Here is a 22777-nt window from a genome sequence, read left to right on the forward strand (position 1 = left end):
AATTAATTGTGCATGATGACTGATAGCGAAGAGATTAAGGAAGTAAATTAATGCAAATGCGCTATTGCAAAATTGTTCACTGTGTAAATTGAGAAAAAAATGTTGAAAGATGATAAATTGGAGAATTCAAATTTTGTCTGTCTTCCGATTAATAATTTATAATACATTTATAAGGATAGGAAGATGTTTCGAAAAACATTACATTGGTATAGGCGCTAAAATTTATTTGTTTAACTTCATTATATCGTTACTAATTTCCATACAGAGTCACCATGGCTTTATTTGTTATTTGTTTTTCATATTATCTCTTGGCTTTTTAATATCTGTATGTTATGCATATCTATATTTTGTACTTGACATTGTCCAAAACCAAAATTATAGCCTTCCTAACTAGTGACATTTATTTTATAAAGAACATAATAAATGTTAAAATTGTCTCTATGATTGTGGATCGAATAGTCAGTTCCTTATAAAATTAAACATTTGTCCAACAATTTGGGTTGAAAGATACAGTCTTGACTTTGACCTTAGAATCTACTAGAATGAAAACCTGTATTAAGTGGCAGAGTATTATAAGAAAATAGTAATCGGAACCGAGATTAAAGAGAGGCGTATACAAACATGTTTATGTAAAAATGACTCATTCTTTCCTTAACATATAAAGCAGAATTATTCGTTCTGTTGTTTTCAGCTTTTGATTTGGTTGGATTAATTTATTTAAATTATTATTTACTGGAAATTCAATGTGCTCATTAATAATATTCTTGTTTCATTACATTGATTTATAATTATGGTGAATTCAGACTTGGAGATTTGGGATTATTTTATTAGGACACATTGTAAAACTCTCAGGACATCGCCACACTCCAAGTCATTGACATATTAATACGTTTGAGATTACATGTACATCAGCATATTCGATATTAGAAACTATTCGGAATACAACTGGAATTATATTGGGACTTCATATGTGTGAACTTGTGATAAAAAGTTAAGGACTATTTGGGATTTAATTCACAATACTGTAACTCGGTTTTCAATTTTCCCTTCGTATTCTAGGCAAATAAATTATTTGATGAATTAAACAAACGTTGTTAGTTTTCGTTCTTATCTGTTACTTATTTTAATATCGTCGAGTCCTACTAGATAATGGGTTCTCTTCCCTGATACAATTTTCTCTAAATATATCAGAAAACGTTACTTCGAAAGTTTCGAAGTCGCAGTAATTTTAATTTCACATAGAAATGAAATCAAAAGGTCTTCAGAGTGTTATTTAAAGTAGAGAACTTTATTATATATCCTACCCAGAAAGAGTTAAAGTTGTTGAAAAAGAACGGATTGCTCCAGTTTGCCATAGAATATGATTACTTTGATGGGATACTTAGGAAGACTTGGAGACCATTTGAGATACCCACTTATGACAAGTGGTCAATGAGCTGGCACGTTATTGTATCTAAGTCATATGTACTCAGGGAATTCTTAGTCTAGCCCATGTAAATACTTTGGCTCGTCATTTTCGGGTGTATACGACTTTTAACAAGATATTGAATCATTTTTATTAGTGGAAAATTAAATGTAATATTTGAAATTAACTTAGATATTGTCACAGTTGTCAAAAGATAGGAAAACTCAGAAGATACCCAAGGCTCACTTGCAATCTATTCCTGCATTTGACGAACCATTTATTAAAATTGTGGTAGACTGTGTCGTTCCCTTACCTAAGACAAAGTCAAGGACCAATATTTGACGACGATCATATTTGCGTTAACGAACATCCCATAGTCAATTCTTTTAAGAATATTAAAACTAAAACCGTAGAAAAATTCAGTTAAAGATTTTCTTTTTTTGCTCACAATTTGGACTTTCGAAATCGGTTCGCACTGATCAGGGATGAAACTTTATATCTGCTGTTTTCACAGTAATGCATGACTTCTTCTTATTACTCTGAAAGCCAAAGGGTTTAGAAAGATTTAATCAAAGTTTGAACCCATGATTCTGCAATATTGTTTTGATACCGGAAAGACTGGCACGAAGATTTTCGCAATCAGTTCAAGAGTTGTTAGAATTTAGACCTTGCGAATTAGTTCTTGGACATACTATTCGTGGATAATTGAAGTTATTAAAGGAGATGCTTTCTTCAACAGAACTTTCACAATTAATCTTCTTGCCTATGTTAGTGATTTCAATGAGAAGGTGTCAAAGGCTTGTGAAGTTACAAGAGCTAATCTTCAGTATACTGGGAGAAAAATGAAATTAAGGTATGGCCAACATACAAAGAAAGGAGTTTTCATCCTGGTATTATAATTCTATATCTCCTGCCCATACCTCAAAATCTTCTTCGGGCTCTACGTAACTAAATTAAATTCTATCAAGAACCCTCCAGAGTATGTTGATAACGAAATATATGTTGATCACACAGATAATTTAGTTGTGCATGTGAGGATTTAAGTGATGGAATGAAATTTGACTGCAGTGACCTTGGTGTAAACAATCTTCTTATGTGGATCAGAAACTTTAACATCCACCACTTCAAGAAAAGAGTGAACTCAAACAGCTATTATTTGAATATGAACAACAAATGTTTGCACACCAACACGTACAATTGTACGAAGACTTTGACATTGGAGATTGTACACTTGTTCAACAGCATTAATACAGAACGAATCCACTCATACAGGAATGTTTGAAGAAAGAAATTGAAAAGAAACGACATTAGATATAGACATACCCATCGATGAAGAAATTTAATGTAAAGTTAAATTAGAGGCTTTCAATGATCGCTCACGTTCATTAGAATTCAACCAAACAAAAGAGATATAAGTGAGAAAAGTAACGACGAGGAAAATCAGAAATGCATACCAGCCATTTATGGCACATGATACGTCCACCGAAACTCCAAATTTACAACAACGGATTAGAATGAATTTTGTAGGTTTGATAATATTTAATATCACGGTTACATGCTTCTCGCGTTTTGGTTAAATAACATGTACATAATAGACAGTATAGATTTTATAAAATGAAAGTTACAAATTACATCAGGTCGCCAACAAAAAAACTATTTAACTATGCAAACATCGAGGATGTTGTTTTCCTACTGGTGTGTGGAACTGATGCCACAAATGGGAACCAGATTTACTTATGGTCTAATAATACCAGCACTAATGGAACAGAGAATAACAATATTTCGAATTACGATGGTTATAATACTTTTTACGATTTATGGCAAGGAATACTATAACTTATTAATGTCATCATTTTACAAAACAGTGATGAAAGGTCTACCACCATTTAATATGTTCACATGGATTGCTGTAGGCAAATACAGTAATTTGCATATTTTAGAACAATTCTTGAGGTGTTTGTAAAAGCGAATCTAATTAATCTATCGTCTATATTTTGATACAGTGTGGCAAATTAGAAATGAAATGTTCATTTAACCAAACAATCAATAACTATCTTCTATCATCTAATGATTTTGCAGGAAACGACTGAATGACGGAAGTGGACATTTCCAGAGAGGCATATAGCTTCCTTTGCTTTATGTCAGATATGTTTTCTCGATTATATCTATTTAAAAAAATTGAAACGTAGATATATTGCAGATATTTTAATGTACATTGCAGATAATATAAATGATAACAATACTGAATTTTGTACATTTGGATACATAAATACAAAGATACATACATACATTCATACATACATACGTTCGTACGTACATACATTGATTCCTAAATTTACAAACATACATACATACATACGTTCGTACGTACATACATTCATACCTACAGATACATACATACAATCATATATACATACATACAAACATGCATTCATGCATGCATGCATGCATTTATACATACATACATACATTCATACATGCATACATACATACATACATACTTACATACATACTTACATGCATACATACATACATGCATAAATACATTCATACATACATACATACATACATACATACATACATACATACATACATACATACATACATACATACATACATACATACATACATACATATATGCATACATACATCCGTGCATAGATACATATATACATAGATACATACATACATGCATACATACATTCATACATACATACATACATAGATACATACATACATACATTCATGAATACAAATATATTCATCCATCCATCCATCCATCCATCTATCCATCCATTCATACATGCATACATATATTTTTACATACATACATACCTACATACATACATACATACTTACATACATACATATATACATACATATATACATACATGCATACATTTATACATACATACATACATATATACACACATACATACATACATATATACATAGATATATAGATATATACATACATTCATACATTTATACATACATACACGCATACATACATACATACATGCATTCATGCATGCATGCATGCATTTATACATACATACATTCATACATACATACATACACACATACATACTTACATACATACTTACATGCATACATACATACATGCATAAATGCATTCATACATAGATACATACATACATACATACATACATAGATACATACATATATGCATACATACATCCGTGGATAGATACATACATACATAGATGCATGCATACATACATTCATACATACATACATACATAGAAACATACATACATTCATTCATGAATACAAATATATTCATCCATCCATCCATCCATCTATCCATCCATTCATACATACATACATATATTTTTACATACATACATAAATACATACATACATACATACTTACATACATATATACATATATACATACATGCACACATTTATGCATACATACATATATACATATATACAGACATATATACATACATATATGGATACATACATACATTCATACATTTATACATACATACATACATACATACATACATACATACATACATACATACATACATACATACATTGATGAATACAAATATACTCATAGATATTTTACGGGATCAATATATGGTGTTTTTGTTTTAGTTAGCTGTAATTCAGTTTTTAGTATGAAGAATCTTTAACCGGTAATTTACGATTTCCTCAGAAAAGTGCTTGTCTTTAACGACAAAATATATTTTATGGGTTGATTGTGAATAGGGTCATGTAACAGCAAAGATCAGACTACAAGATTGTATTTGACATATTCCATCCTGCTGGAAGGTCGTTGCGTGTATCTGAGGTATGAAATTTAATTTAATTTAATTTCTCTTCATTTCTATTCTTATTCTCAGTATATTGTCAATTGCAGCCATTAAAGTATATGAAAGGAATGCAAGATATGTATTTCAACTACATAAACTGAACATGCAATTACCGTACATCTAGAATCAAATATTTGATTGGGCAGAATTTGAAGTTTAGTTAAATTTGAGAAATTTGATAACTTAAGACTAGATTTGACAAGAAGATTAATGTTTTGAAGACTCTGTTACGCCGCAAGAGACAGTGGCAGCGGTCAGTATATGTCATGTCTTCATGTTTTTGCTATGGCCAGCCATGATATATCTTCGGAATAAGCATTCATCATCTAGTTTCAGTCTCTCTGTCATCTGGAATTTTTAATTCAATTACATATTAAATTATAAATTCTGTAGCATGTATGGTAATGCATATTTAGAAAGAACTGATTTCCCGACATAATTTATAATAGGTATGATTTATCAAAACGTGTTTATTCCGTGACGTACTGCAGTGGACCAGAAGACCTGTTCAAACTGTTTAATTATGCAGTTCAAGTACATGCATGATTATGCATGGAAATAACTCATATTTTGCTTAAATATCAACAATCCCCTTATGTTGGAAAGTTGCTACGTCTGTCCCAGATGTAGAAAATAGTAAGTGTTAATGCGGTGCAGTGCTTGAAAGATGACGTTTCGCGTCTTATATTACACCAATGTAGCATATACCATTTTAAATCTTTGGAAAAATCTTATTTTGCGATTTTGAATTGCAGTTTCGAATGTAAATCATTGTATCGTGAATATTAGTTAATACTGAAGACAAATGGGATTGTTTGTAGGAAATATGTTCTGAATGAAATGAATAGTTTGCATTTTCATGCTATGTTGATAACATTTCTATTTAGAAAATGCAACGAAGAAACTCAGTGAAAGGAAACCAAGAAGCAAATGATAGGGGCATGGGCCACATTTCTACTGTTCAGTCCCCTTTTGGTGTAGGAAACTTGTACCGAATTATTGTTTATGGCAACAGTGCTCAGAAAGTGAATTGGAACTATGCCACTTTCAAACCTTCGTGACTCTCCGTTCGTACTGGTGAAATCAGATCACTCGTACAACGAATTATCAAATTTATGGCAATACGTTTATCTAGGAGTTTTGAAGTACTCTGTCGCTTGAGTACAAATTGAGAGGTTCTTGTCGACTTGTTACTGTATATTACAGCCTATTCATTAAATCTATAATCTGTAATTTGCATGTCATGTTGAACCATGCTCGAAAATGAAGTAACGTCCCTATTGAGTCGAAGAGCATGAAAGATAGATTGGAATTCGTTGCTATGTAGATCTGACTTGACGATGAGTTCTAAACAATGAACAGCGTGAGCAATAGAGAGCTTTATTGTCACCGTCTTGTTGTTCGAATTCTCTTCCTTCAATTAATTTTCATAGATGAATTACAGATGTAAATGTTTATTGCACATCAAGAATGCAAGAGCTGCATTTAATTTGATATAAAATCTTCATCGATTGATGCACTGGTGTCTGGAACAAACTGATAAACATGATAAACTGGTCTATATTCCTCAACTATAACGTTTGTTTTTTTGTATTTTAGTGTTACCATATGTTGATTCATGGCAAATTAAGCTCTGATTGCTTCGGTACCAATGTCAGAAAAACGATCATTCTTGTTGATTTTAACGCCAGAGTTGGCGCGGACCACATGTCGTGGAAGGGAGTTATTGGTAGAGATGGAATTGGCAAATGCAATAGCAATGGACAACTGTTCTTGAGGAGGTGCGCAACATACGATTTCCTGATCAGAAACAACACCATCTTCCGTCTGCCTAACTGAAATAAAACAACTTGGATGCACACACTGTCTTAGAATTGGCAGCATATCGCCTACATCTTAGCCTTTAGGAATGACAGGTATGATGTCAGCGTGATCAAGGCCATGTGCGGTGCTGACTGCTGGACAGACCACAGGCTACTGATTTCCAAGATGATTCTTAGAATTCAGCCTCCCAGACGTCCACAGGGAATTAAAGTCCCAAAGCGACTCAACGTGCAAGCTGTCTGAAGCTCTGACAAGCCAGCTAGAAATCACAGACTCTGATACCAGCGACGTAGATAAATGCTGGGCGGCCTTCAAACATCTGGTGTATTCTATTGCATCTGAATACATAGGCATCACTGCGCGAAAGTACCAAGACTGGTTCGAATAGAACTGTGTAGAAATACAGTCCCTGCTAGAGGTGAAGCATCGTCTCCATCGTGCATACAACATCGACCCCAAGTCCGCTGAAAAAATGATGCCTTCAGCAGAGTTCGCCAAACTGTGCAAAGAAACTGCGTGAGATACAGGACACATGCCTGAGCCGAAAGACTGATGATATCCAGTCCTTTGCCAACAGACAGGACATGAATAATTTCTATAGTGGCCCAGTAACATCAGGCACAGCCCCACTTTTGAGCTCCGATGGCAGCACTCTCATAACCGAGAAGGAGAATATACTGGATCGCTGGGCAGAAAACTTTGATGGTATCCTCAACAGACCCTCTTCCATCAACGATGAAGCGATCAACCGTCTACCCCAGGTGGAAATCGACCATTTCCAACAGTGATCTCCAACAGTACTGGAAATCATAAGGCCACTGAGCTCCTGTCTAGTGGGAGCAGACTACATCCCAGCTGAGATGTAGAAGTCTGGTGGGTCTAAGGTAGTGGGAGGACTAAAAGATATGTTATGTGGGATGTGGAAGAAGAAGCTCATACCCCAGGAATTTAAAGACGCATCTATCATCCACATTTGCTAACTCAAAGGCAATCGCCAATCCTGCGACAACCATAGAGGAATCTCTCTACTCTGCATCGCTGAAAAGGTCCTCGCCAGGCTACTGCTGAGCAGACTCACAGAACACATTGATCATGGCCTATTGCCAGAAAGTCAGCTTGGCTTCAGAAAGGAGAAAGTCACCATCGACATGATTTTTGCTGACAGGCAGATGCAAGAAAAGTGTCTTGAACAAAATGTCCAGCTATACACCACCTTCGTGGATCTGTCTAAGGCACTCTACACTATCAGCCGGCAAGGCCTTTGAAAGATCATGGCCAAATGTGGATGTCCAGAAGTCTTCATTGATATGATATGGCAGTTTCATGATGGCATTCTTGCCAGAGTCCAGGACCAGGTGAACTCTTTCAAACCCTTTGCAGTTACGAATGGTGTGAAACAACAATGCGTCTTAGCTCTCTTCAGCCTCATGTTCTCCGCAATGTTGATGGATGATTTCAAGGACAGCGATGTTGGAGTAGGTCTCCAATACCGTCAAGCCAAAACCAAAATCCAAGTTGAGAACATTCACGACCTGCTGGTTGCAGATGATTGTGCCCTCAACTTCAGCACGCAGGCAGCCATGCAACAGAGTATGGATCTTTTCTCCACAGCGTGCATCAACTTCGGACTCACCAATTCTACCAGCAAGACAGAGGTTCTGCATCAGCCAGCTCCTGGAGAAGATTACCTGGAACCATCCATCACTGTCAATGGCCAAAAGCTCAAAAATGTAGACAGGTTTACATACCTCGGCAGCACCCTCTCACAGCATAGCATTTGGCAGAGTCCGCTCAAATGTCTGGGATAGGAGAGGCATCAAGCTTGCCACCAAACTAAAATTCTACGTAGCGGTTGTTCTCCCCACCCTCCTCTATGGATTGTGTATAGTTGCCATGTCAAAAAACTGAACCATTTCCATATGATCTCCCTGAGAAAAGTACTGAAATTCAGATGGCAGGACAAGGTACCGAACACAGAGGTGCTCACTAAGGCCAGCAAGACAAGTATCCACACCATGCTGTGCAAGGCACAACTCCGATAGGCTGGCCATGTTGTTCGCATGCCGATAGAACGCTTACCAAAGAAGGTCTTCTATGGAGAGGACACCAAGGCAAGAGATCTCACGGTGGTCAAAAAAAAAGAGGTACAAGAACACCCTAAAGGCTTCGCTGAAGAACCTAGGCATTGAGGCTGACAGCTGGGAGAGTGTCGCTGCTAACCGATCTGCTTGGCGCAGTCAAGTCAATACTGGTGCGGCAGACTTGGAGCAGAAAAGACTGGCGGACGCAGCTGAAAAACGTGATCTGCGCAAATCTAGGAACAGCAGTTACGCAACTCCCGGTGAGCATCCTGTACATCCATGTCCCTACTGCAACAGACTCTTCCGGGCCCGGACCGGACTGATCAGCCATCTCCGGACAAACACCCAGTGACTCGATGACATTAAATTATCCTCATCGACACCGATGGACGAACATCTTTAAGATAGAATGAATGTTTGAACTCTAAAAGTTGATCAGAAGCAAACATATATTAAGATAGACTGTAAGTTTCAGATCTGAGAGTTGACTAGAGAAAGACAGAACACTTGATTACCTTTTGATTAAGAATGTCACAAGCTGGATGGAGAAATATTTTACCTATGATAAATAAGACGATACAGTCTTCGGAATACCATTTTATTTAATGCGGTATAAATGTAAATATGTGGGAGTTACCTGCGCAACTAATATTTTACTAAATGAAACACCATAAAGTAGAAAGACTTTATAAGTTTGAATTTCATTCAAAGTATATTTCATGGAATGTGAAGTTGTTTTTCCTTAATTATAAGTGGACTTATAATTTCTTCGAAACTTCTAATCAACTATTTCTTATGATGAAAGTGTTGATTCTTCCGAAAATGATGTTTGATAATATAATTCAGGAATTCCCTTGATATGCTTCTAAATCGGATTTTGTTACTGCTAATATCAATAGTTTTCATATACAATGTTCTGCCTTTAAAAGATTGAAGTATATCGTATAAAATATTGAATGTAAGATGTTGATTTTCCCATCTTGAAATAGTATACCTATGTTTATATTACGTGTTATACCTTTTGAAACAATCTTAAAAATTTCAGCCTACCGAAATAGACATTCCTGACGAGTAGAATGAACGAAATTGGTTTGTGAAGTTTATATAGTTCAATGGATCCGTTTGCATACATCAGTGTCTTGCAGTTTTTATCTGGATTACTATATCACTAGAGTGATATTTCTATAATCTCTGGGGCTACCGTTATTAGTATTGCCTAATAATGTAATTGTATTCATCTGCGTAAAACTTGTATTATAGACTCTAATACACACGTTCTCTATTCTAGTCGATGCCTTTATTTCATGGCGTTGTTTGGATTAGAGGGTGACTTGTGTATATGCTTAGCGCACTTTTTGGTCACAATTGATTAATACTCACTAGAAATTTCAATATCAGAATAAACACTATTCCTGCAGGAAGACTTCTTGTTTCCCCCAAATAACACAGATTATTGTGAGTCGGGTATTTTCCAAAACTATAAAAGGAGACCAGTTGAGTCGCGATGATTGTTTTAATGTATTTAATTTTCGGTCGAGCTGTGTAGATCTGAAAGCAAAGTCCACTCTTCTATCGATAAGGTCATTTTTGTTTTGGTTACCGGTTTATAAGTTGTATTGGACAAATTAGGATTATTTTCATCCTCATTATCGGATAACATTATCTTGTTAGGTGTCTTCATCACATGTAAATAAATGATTTCATTGATCTTTGAGACCTCGTCTTCCTATTGATTTTCTGAGCGGGATAGCAAGGTTTCTATTGTGTACGTATTTTACAGTATGTTAATCTTGTTTATTACCTTTCAGAATTTGTTGTTTTATTTGCATTACTATTTTCAAATTTAGGCCTTTGGAGTTGCTTCCGCTATTGGTACATCTTCGTCTAATGGGAATATCCGAATTAGTTCCCAGTTTTAAAACTCTAAAATGGCAACTACGTCATTTACATGAAACGGATAAAAAGGGAACTTATTCGACTCTAGAACAGATGGGTCAGGTTTAGTTGAGCGAACTACCATGCTTCTAAGCAGTGGCTATGATGTAATGATAGTGAACACGATTTGCGCATTGTCTCTATCACTTTGATGATATTGCCAAAACTTTGTAGCCTTTTAGTTTGTTGCCCCGTAGGCTAATTAGGATTCGAATTCCAAACTTGTTTTACAGTTATTGCAGAGTATATATTGGGTGATGGGTAATATATACAACTAATATTCTCCGCGTTTAGCCGACATAACTCAATATTCAAGAAACTTGTGGTCTGAATTATGCTTTTTAAATTATATATTGAGTCAATATTAAAGGATAATATTTGTCGATCTGTTACCGGACAGGAGACATTGATTTGTTCTTTTATCATGTACAGAAAGTTTGTTTTTGGCGGACAATTATGCGACAATATTCTTTTAAACTGCAGTCTAATAATGCAATTTCAGTATCTCATACAAAGTTCAAACAGTTCAGCCTATTATGAAACTGCAGATAAAATTGTTGTCGTTGTTGGATGCTTCTTACATATGGATTTTGGGACACTGCATGATCTTCAAATACACTTTGAAAATCTATCAATATCAGGATAGAAAAGGTTTATTCAGATGTTTTCGAAGACCATCTAAGACAATGTTGGACACATCCAGCTCATAAATACTTATATATGTTAGATGATAACTACTTTACATAATGAATATGAAACATACTGCTGAATGCTATTGTATTTTAAAGAAAACTAGATGCGAAGGACGCGGTGATGACTACCAAAACGGTTCGAATATGCGTGAGAATGTTTGGGAGAGAGAGAAATTGAATTTTGTTGAATAGAGACACTATCATGATAGAAACAACTATTTGATGTTTTTGAAGAATGCAATTTATTGTTGTCCAAGATATTAATTCCAACATTACAATATTCCAAAGAGAGGTGCCTTATTTTTGTCGATTCTGGCCCAGCCTTCATTTATGGATGTTCTTCTTAATATCTGTAAAATACGAAAGAAGAATCAAGTGAATATGTCCTGGATGTATTGGTAAAAGGAAAACATTATGTTTATGCTAATAATTATATGAAGGGAGAAAAGGGATAATGTGAGTACTTCGAATTGTAAGATTTAGATGTAGAATGAGTATGAGGAGATTGTGGTGGAGAACTTAATATTGAAGAAGCACTGTATCTTAATTCTCTAATATATAACTGTCTAAGATGGAGAGTACAAATTCTTACTTCACAGGGTGTTTAATGTGAGGGAATCCACCCCAAGAACCGAATCCTCCCCAAGGCCCGAAATATCCACCATATCCACCGCTGTATCCCCAGGGAATTCCACCACTGTATCCACCATATCCACCATAACCTCCAATTCCACTGTAGCCGCCGTAACCTTTTTTCGGGATGGCTGCGATGGCACAAACCATGCAAGCAAGAAGAACTAGTACAGCCTTCATTCTCGTCTGCACAACAAAATAAATAGCACAGAAGATAATCATAATTAGGGATATGAACAAGGAAGAACGTGTAATAACGAATAAATATTAATTTGGAGGTACAGAACAATCTATATTCCTTAAAAGCAAACCTAAATTTGTGCAACGCAGTAAAATCAGATGGCCCACGTACGCCTCTGATCCGCCCCGAACCTCTTAATTATATTTTATATTATGACATTTATTGTCATAGGTCTTTTAGGTAGTGCATGTGTTTGTTATGACAGATTATTCAATTGATGTTGCACCTACACAATGAATATATTTAGAAAATCTGATATACATAACATTAATAAATATGGAGGTAATATTTCCGTTGCCACAATATAAATATAGTCATTTGAAACATGTCATTTTAGCATATCCAAATGCCCAAGTTAAATATTGTGAATACGTCAGATTTTGAATTTGTGATCTTGTGAAGTTTGTTTGACATACAGGGCACGGATTTCATTAATATTGTTTTTCCAGAGTCCGCTTAGGAAACGTGGTGACAGGGACACAACTGGTCATTTTTGAATAAAATACGCTATAGAGGCGATTAGAAAATTAAAATAAATCTGTATGGCTATCGATTTTTTGATTCCATTTTTGGACAAGGAACCTATTATAAAATATGGGGATGCAAGAGAGTTTTCATTTTTCACATATACGAAAACTCATGTAATGATGTAATCATTCATGTGAGCACATAACAAAATAATACAGTTGTTTAGAAAGTAAACTTATTGGAGCATATTGATCAGTATTAATTAGTATGTTTTTATCATGAACATTAATTAACATGCAGAATAAAATTACTTACCTGTAAGTGTGGTAGCAAGGCACTGAAGCTCTAAATGAAGACGTCTCCGGATTGGCAGCCGCTGTGATGGCTTGTTTAATCGATGGTCAATTTATACCTATACTCCGGGTTTTTTCATCCACGATGTCAGAATTAATTGTGCATGATGAATGATTGAGAAGGAATTAAAGATGTAAATTAATGCTAATGCGCTATTGCAAAATTGTCCATTTTGTAAACTGATCAAACATTTTGAAAGATGATAAATTGGAGAATTCAAATTTTGTTTGTCTTCCGAGTAATAATTTCTAAAACATATACAAGGATAGGAAGATGTAGAAAAATACGTTGGTACAGTCCCAAATTTTATCTATATAACTTCATGATATGGTTACTAATTTCCATACAGAGTCACCATGGCTTTATTTGTTACGTATACTTTTTCATATTATCTCTTCCCTTTCTAATATTTGTATGTTATTCATGTCTATATTTTGTACTTGACATTGTCCAAAACCAAAATTATAGCCTTCCTAACTAGCGACATTTATTTTATAAAGAACATAATAAATGTTAAAATTGTCTCTCTGATTGTGGATCGAATAGTCAGTTCCTTATGAAATTAAACATTTGTTCTACAATTTGGGTTGAAAGATAGTCTTGACTGTGACCTTAGAATCTACTAGAATGAAAACTTGTGGCAGAGTACTAAAGGAAAATAGTAATCGGAACCTAGATTAAAGAGAGGCGTATACAAACTTGTTTATGTAAAAATGACTCATTCTTTCCTTAACATAGAAAGCAGAATTATTCTTTCTGTTGTTTTCAGCTTTTGATTTGGTTGGATTAATTTATTTAAATTATTATTTACTGGAAATTCAATGTGCTCGTCAATAATATTCTTGTTTCAGGACATTGATTTATAATTATGGTGAATTCAGACTTGGAGATTTGGGATTATTTTATTAGGACACATAAAACTCTCAGGACATCGCCACACTCGAAAGTCATTGACATATCAGTACGTTTGAGATTACATGTACGTCAGCATATTCCATATTGGAACCTATTCGGAATACAACTGGAATTATATTGGGACTTCATATATGTGAACTTGTGATAAAAAGTTATGGAGTATTTGGGATTTAATTCACAATTCGGTTTTCAATTTTCCCTTCGTATTCTAGGCAAATAAATTATTTGATGAATTAATCAAACGGTGTTAGTTTTCGTTCTTATCTGTTACTTATTTTAATATCGTCGAGTCCTACTAGATAATGGGTTCTCTTCCCTGATACAATTTTCTCTAAATATATCAGAAAACGTTACTTCGAAAGTTTCGAAGTCGCAGTAATTTTAATTTCACATAGAAATGAAATCAAAAGGTCTTCAGAGTGTTATTTAAAGTAGAGAACTTTATTATATATCCTACCCAGAATGAGTTAAAGTTGTTGAAAAAGAACGGATTGCTCCAGTTTGCCATAGAATATGATTACTTTGATGGGATACTTAGGAAGACTTGGAGACCATCTGAGATACCCACTTATGACAAGTGGTCAATGAGCTGGCACGTTATTGTATCTAAGTCATATGTACTCAGGGAATTCTTAGTCTAGTCCATGAAACTCCTTTGGCTCGTCATTTTCGGGTGCATACGACTTTTAACAAGATATTGAATCATTTTTATTAGTGGAAAATTAAATGTAATATTTGAAATTAACTTAGATATTGTCACAGTTGTCAAAAGATAGGAAAACTCAGAAGATACCCAAGGCTCACTTGCAATCTATTCCTGCATTTGTCGAACCATTTATTAAAATTGTGGTAGATTGTGTCGTTCCCTTACCTAAGACAAAGTCAAGGACCAATATTTGACGACGATCATATTTGCGTTAACGAACGTCCCATAGTCAATTCTTTTAAGAATATTAAAACTAAAACTTTAGGAAAAATTCAGTTAAAGATTTTCTTTTTTGCTCACAATTTGACCTTTCGAAATCCGTTCGCACTGATCAGGGATAAAACTTTATATCTGGAGTTTTCACAGTAATGCAGGTATTAGGCATGTATGAATTCATGACTTCTTCTTATTACTCTGAAAGCCAAAGGGTTTAGAAAGATTTAATCAAAGTTTGAATCTATGATTCTGCGATATTGTTTTGATACCGGAAAAGACTGGGACGAAGATTTTCATTTATTGTCATTTGCAGTTAGGCAATCAGTTCAAGAGTTGTTAGAATTTAGACCTTGCGAATTAGTTCTTGGACATACTATTCGTGGATAATTGAAGTTATTAAAGGAGATGCTTTTTTCAACAGAACTTTAACAATTAATCTTCATGCCTATGTTAGTGATTTCAATGAGAAGGTGTCAAAGGCTTGTGAAGTTACAAGAGCTAATCTTCAGTATACTGGGTGAAAAATGAAATTAAGGTATGACCAACATACAAAGAAAGGAGTTTTCATCCTGGTATTATAATTCTATATCTCCTGCCCATACCTCAAAATCTTCTTCGGGCTCTACGTAACTAAATTAAATTCTATCAAGAACCCTCCAGAGTATGTTGATAACGAAATATATGTTAATCACGCAGTTAATTTAGTTGTGCATGTGAGGATTTAAGTCATGGAATGAAATTTGACTGCAGTGACCTTGGTGTAAACAATCTACTTATGTGGATCAGAAACTTTCACATCCACCACTTCAAGAAAAGAGTGAACTCAAACAGCTATTATTTGAATATGAACAACAAATGTTTGCACACCAACACGTACAATTGTACGAAGACTTTGACATTGGAGATTGTACACTTGTTCAACAGCATTCATACAGAACGAATCCACTCATACAGGAATGTTTGAAGAAAGAAATTGAAAATAAACGACATTAGATATAGACATACCCATCGATGAAAAAATTTAATGTAAAGTTAAATTAGAGGCTTTCAATGATCGCTCACGTTCATTAGAATTCAACCAAACAAAAGAGATATAAGTGAGAAAAGTAACGACGAGGAAAATCAGAAATGCATGCCAGCCATTTATGGCACATGATACGTCCACCGTAATTCCAAATTTACAGCAACGGATTGCAATGAATTTTGTAGGTTTGATAATATTTAATATCACGGTTACATGCTTCTCGCGTTTGGGTTAAATAACATGTACATAATAGACAGTACAGAGTTTATAAAATGAAAGTTACAAATTACATCAGGTCGCCAACAAAGAAATTAGGGTAACTATGCAAACATCGAGGATGTTGTTTTCCTACTAGTGTGTGGAACTGATGCCATGAATGGGAACCAGATTTACTTATGGTCTAATAATACCAGCACTAATGGAACAGAGAATAACAATATTTCGAATTACGATGGTTATAATACTTTTTGTTCGTTAATACGATTTATGGCAAAGAATACTATAACTTATTAATGTCATCATTTTACAAAACAGTGATGAAAGGTCTACCACCATTTAATATGTTCACATGGATTGCTGTAGGCAAATACAGTAATTTGCATATTTTAGAACAATTCTTGAGGTGTTTGTAAAAGCGAATCTAATTAATCTATCGTCTATATTTTGATACAGTGTGGCAAATTAGAAATGAAATGTTCATTTAACCAAACAATCAATAACTATCGTCTATCATCTAATGATTTTGCAGGAAACGACTGAATGACGGAAGTGGACATTTCCAGAGAGGCATATAGCTTCCTTTGCTTTATGTCAGATATGTTTTCTCGATTATATCTATTTAAAAAAATTGAAATGTAGATATATTGCAGATATTTTAATGTACATTGCAGATAATATAAATGATAATAATATTGACATTTTGTACATTTGGATACATAAATACAAAGATACATACATACATTCATACATACATACGTTCGTACGTACATACATTGATTCCTACATTTACAAACATACATACATACATACGTTCGTACGTACATACATTGATACCTACACATAATACCTACCATCATACATACATATATACATACATACATGCATTCATGCATGCATTTATACATACATACATTCATACATACATACATACATACATACTTACATACATACTTACATGCATACATACATACATGCATAAATACATTCATACATAGATACATACATACATACATACATACATACATACATACATACATACATACATACATACATATATGCATACATACATCCGTGGATAGATACATACATACATAGATACATACATACATACATTGATACATACATACATACATACGTACATAGATACATACATACATGCATTCATGAATACAAATATATTCATCCATCCATCGATCCATCTATCCATCCATTCATACATACATACATATATTTTTACATACATACATACCTACATACATACATACATACATACTTACATACATATATACATATATACATACATACATACATACATGCATACATTTATGCATGCATACATATATACATACATACATACATATATACATACATATATAGATACATACATACATTCATACATTTATACATACATACACACATACATACATACATACATACATACATACATACATACATACATACATACATACATTGATGAATACAAATATATTCATAGATATTTTACGGGATCAATATATGGTGTTTTTGTTTTAGTTAGCTGTAATTAAGTTTTTAGTATGAAGAATCTTTAACCGGTAATTTACGATTTCCTCAGAAAAGTGCTTGTCTTTAAGGACAAAATATATTTTATGGGTTGATTGTGAATAGGGTCATGTAACAACAAAGATCAGACTACAAGATTGTATTTGACATATTCCATCCTGCTGGAAGGTCGTTGCGTGTATCTGAGGTATGAAATTTAATTTAATTTAATTTCTCTTCATTTCTATTCTTATTCTCAGTATATTGTCAATTGTAACCATTAAAGTATATGAAAGGAATGCAAGATATGTATTTCAACTACATAAACTGAACATGCAATTACCGTACATCTAGAATCAAATATTTGATTGGGCAGAATTTGAAGTTTAGTTAAATTTGAGAAATTTGATAACTTAAGACTAGATTTGACAAGAAGATTAATGTTTTGAAGACTCTGTTACGCCGCAAGAGACAGTGGCAGCGGTCAGTATATGTCATGTCTTCATGTTTTTGCTATGGCCAGCCATGATATATCTTCGGAATAAGCATTCATCATCTAGTTTCAGTCTCTCTGTCATCTGGAATTTTTAATTCAATTACATATTAAATTATAAATTCTGTAGCATGTATGGTAATGCATATTTAGAAAGAACTGATTTCCCGACATAATTTATAATAGGTATGATTTATCAAAACGTGTTTATTCCGTGACGTACTGCAGTGGACCAGAAGACCTGTTCAAACTGTTTAATTATGCAGTTCAAGTACATGCATGATTATGCATGGAAATAACTCATATTTTGCTTAAATATCAACAATCCCCTTATGTTGGAAAGTTGCTACGTCTGTCCCAGATGCAGAAAATAGTAAGTGTTAATGCGGTGCAGTGCTTGAAAGATGACGTTTCGCGTCTTATATTACACCAATGTAGCATATACCATTTTAAATCTTTGGAAAAATCTTATTTTGCGATTTTGAATTGCAGTTTCGAATGTAAATCATTGTATCGTGAATATTAGTTAATACTGAAGACAAATGGGATTGTTTGTAGGAAATATGTTCTGAATGAAATGAATAGTTTGCATTTTCATGCTATGTTGATAAAATTTCTATTTAGAAAATGCGACGAAGAAACTCAGTGAAAGGAAACGAAGAAGAAAATGATAGGGGCATGGGCCACATTTCTACTGTTCAGTCTCCTTTTGGTGTAGGAAACTTGTACCGAATTATTGTTTATGGCAACAGTGCTCAGAAAGTGAATTGGAACTATGCCACTTTCAAACCTTCGTGACTCTCCGCTCGTACTGGTGAAATCAGATCACTCGTACAACGAATTATCAAATTTATGGCAATACGTTTATCTAGGAGTTTTGAAGTACTCTGTCGCTTGAGTACAAATTGAGAGGTTCTTGTCGACTTGTTACTGTATATTACAGCCTATTCATTAAATCTATAATCTGTAATTTGCATGTCATGTTGAACCATGCTCGAAAATGAAGTAACGTCCCTATTGAGTCGAAGAGCATGAAAGATAGATTGGAATTCTTTGCTATGTAGATCTGACTTGACGATGAGTTCTAAACAATGAACAGCGTGAGCAATAGAGAGCTTTATTGTCACCGTCTTGTCGTTCGAATTCTCTTCCTTCAATTAATTTTCATAGATGAATTACAGATGTAAATGTTTATTGCACATCAAGAATACAAGAGCTGCATTTCATTTGATATAAAATCTTCATCGATTGATGCACTGGTGTCTGGAACAAACTGATAAACATGATAAACTGGTCTATATTCCTCAACTATAACGTTTGTTTTTTTGTATTTTAGTGTTACCATATGTTGATTCATGGCAAATTAAGCTCTGATTGCTTCGGTACCAATGTCAGAAAAGCTGATCATTCTTGTTGATTTTAACGCCAGAGTTGGCGCGGACCACATGTCGTGGAAGGGAGTTATTGGTAGAGATGGAATTGGTAAATGCAATAGCAATGGACAACTGTTCTTGAGGAGGTGCGCAACATACGATTTCCTGATCAGAAATAACACCATCTTCCGTCTGCCTAACTGTAATAAAACAACTTGGATGCACACACTGTCTTAGAATTGGCAGCATATCGCCTACATCTTAGCCTTTAGGAATGACAGGTATGATGTCAGCGTGATCAAGGCCATGTGCGGTGCTGACTGCTGGACAGACCACAGGCTACTGATTTCCAAGATGATTCTTAGAATTCAGCCTCCCAGACGTCCACAGGGAATTAAAGTCCAAAGCGACTCAACGTGCAAGCTGTCTGAAGCTCTGACAAGCCAGCTAGAAATCACAGACTCTGATACCAGCGACGTAGATAAATGCTGGGCGGTCTTCAAACATCTGGTGTATTCTATTGCATCTGAATACATAGGCATCACTGCGCGAAAGTACCAAGACTGGTTCGAATAGAATTGAGTAGAAATACAGTCCCTGCTAGAGGTGAAAAATCGTCTCCATCGTGCATACAACATCGACCCCAAGTCCGCTGAAAAAATGATGCCTTCAGCAGAGTTCGCTAAACTGTGCAGAAGAAACTGCGCGAGATACAGGACACATGCCTGAGCCGAAAGACTGATGATATCCAGTCCTTTGCCAACAGACAGGACATGAATAATTTCTATAGTGCTCCTCGTGATGTTTATGGCCCAGTAACATCAGGCACAGCCCCACTTTTGAGCTCCGATGGCAGCACTCTCATAACCGAGAAGGAGAATATACTGGATCGCTGGGCAGAAAACTTTGATGGTATCCTCAACAGACCCTCTTCCATCAACGATGAAGCGATCAACCGTCTACCCCAGGTGGAAATCGACCATTTCCAACAGTGATCTCCAACAGTGCTGGAAATCATAAGGTCACTGAGCTCCTGTCTAGTGGGAGCAGACTACATCCCAGCTGAGATGTAGAAGTCTGGTGGGTCTAAGGTAGTGGGAGGACTAAAAGATATGTTATGTGGGATGTGGAAGAAGAAGCTCATACCCCAGGAATTTAAAGACGCATCTATCATCCACATTTGCTAACTCAAAGGCAATCGCCAATCCTGCGACAACCATAGAGGAATCTCTCTACTCTGCATCGCTGAAAAGGTCCTCGCCAGGCTACTGCTGAGCAGACTCACAGAACACATTGATCATGGCCTATTGCCAGAAAGTCAGCGTGGCTTCAGAAAGGAGAAAGTCACCATTGACATGATTTTTGCTGACAGGAAGATGCAATAAAAGTGTCTTGAACAAAATGTCCAGCTATACACCACCTTCGTGGATCTGTCTAAGGCACTCTACACTATCAGCCGGCAAGGCCTTTGAAAGATCATGGCCAAATGTGGATGTCCAGAAGTCTTCATTGATATGATGAGGCAGTTTCATGATGGCATTCTTGCCAGAGTCCAGGACCAGGGCAACTATTTCAAACCCTTTGCAGTTACGAATGGTGTGAAACAACAATGCGTCTTAGCTCTCTTCAGCCTCATGTTCTCCGCAATGTTGATGGATGATTTCAAGGACAGCGATGTTGGAGTAGGTCTCCAATACCGTCAAGCCAAAACCAAAATCCAAGTTGAGAACATTCACGACCTGCTGGTTGCAGATGATTGTGCCCTCAACTTCAGCACGCAGGCAGCCATGCAACAGAGTATGGATCTTTTCTCCACAGCGTGCATCAACTTCGGACTCACCAATTCTACCAGCAAGACAGAGGTTCTGCATCAGCCAGCTCCTGGAGAAGATTACCTGGAACCATCCATCACTGTCAATGGCCAAAAGCTCAAAAATGTAGACAGGTTTACATACCTCGGCAGCAGCCTCTCACAGCATAGCATTTGGCAGAGTCCGCTCAAATGTCTGGGATAGGAGAGGCATCAAGCTTGCCACCAAACTAAAATTCTACGTAGCGGTTGTTCTCCCCACCCTCCTCTATGGACTGTGTATAGCTGCCATGTCAACAAACTGAACCATTTCCATATGATCTCCCTGAGAAAAGTACTGAAAATCAGATGGCAGGACAGGTACCGAACACAGAGGTGCTCACTAAGGCCAGCATGACAAGTATCCACACCATGCTGTGCAAGGCACAACTCCGATAGGCTGGCCATGTTGTCCGCATGCCGATAGAACGCTTAACAAAGAAGGTCTTCTATGGAGAGGACACCAAGGCAAGAGATCTCACGGTGGTCAAGAAAAGAGGTACAAGAACACCCTAAAGGCTTCGCTGAAGAACCTAGGCATTGATGCTGACAGCTGGGAGAGTGTCGCTGCTAACCGATCTGCTTGGCGCAGTCAAGTCAATACTGGTGCGGCAGACTTGGAGCAGAAAAGACAGGCGGACGCAGCTGAAAAACGTGATCTGCGCAAATCTAGGAACAGCAGTTACGCAACTCCCGGTGAGCATCCTGTACATCCATGTCCCTACTGCAACAGACTCTTCCGGGCCCGGACCGGACTGATCAGCCATCTCCGGACAAACACCCAGTGACTCGATGACATTAAATTATCCTCATCGACACCGATGGACGAACATCTTTAAGATAGAATGAATGTTTGAACTCTAAAAGTTGATCAGAAGCAAACATATATTAAGATAGACTGTACGTTTCAGATCTGAGAGTTGACTAGAGAAAGACAGAACACTTGATTACCTTTTGATTAAGAATGTCACAAGCTG

General features: G+C 35.7%; 1 long non-coding RNA gene across 1 annotated transcript; it reads right to left on the bottom strand.

Annotated features, from left to right (window-relative positions):
• Positions 1 to 12006: 12006 nt before the first annotated feature.
• LOC149798179 (uncharacterized) lies at positions 12007 to 13525 on the bottom strand. Its single transcript, XR_016421591.1, has 3 exons — positions 13446 to 13525; positions 12381 to 12607; positions 12007 to 12138 (listed from the first exon to the last, which is right to left on the bottom strand). It is a non-coding gene; the product is annotated as an uncharacterized LOC149798179 (long non-coding RNA).
• Between the last annotated feature and the right edge of the window lie 9252 nt (positions 13526 to 22777).

The sequence above is a fragment of the Sinohyriopsis cumingii genome, chromosome 6 (genome assembly GCF_028554795.1).
Source record: "Sinohyriopsis cumingii isolate HCF-2022 chromosome 6, ASM2855479v2, whole genome shotgun sequence".
Classification (NCBI taxonomy): domain Eukaryota; kingdom Metazoa; phylum Mollusca; class Bivalvia; order Unionida; family Unionidae; genus Sinohyriopsis; species Sinohyriopsis cumingii.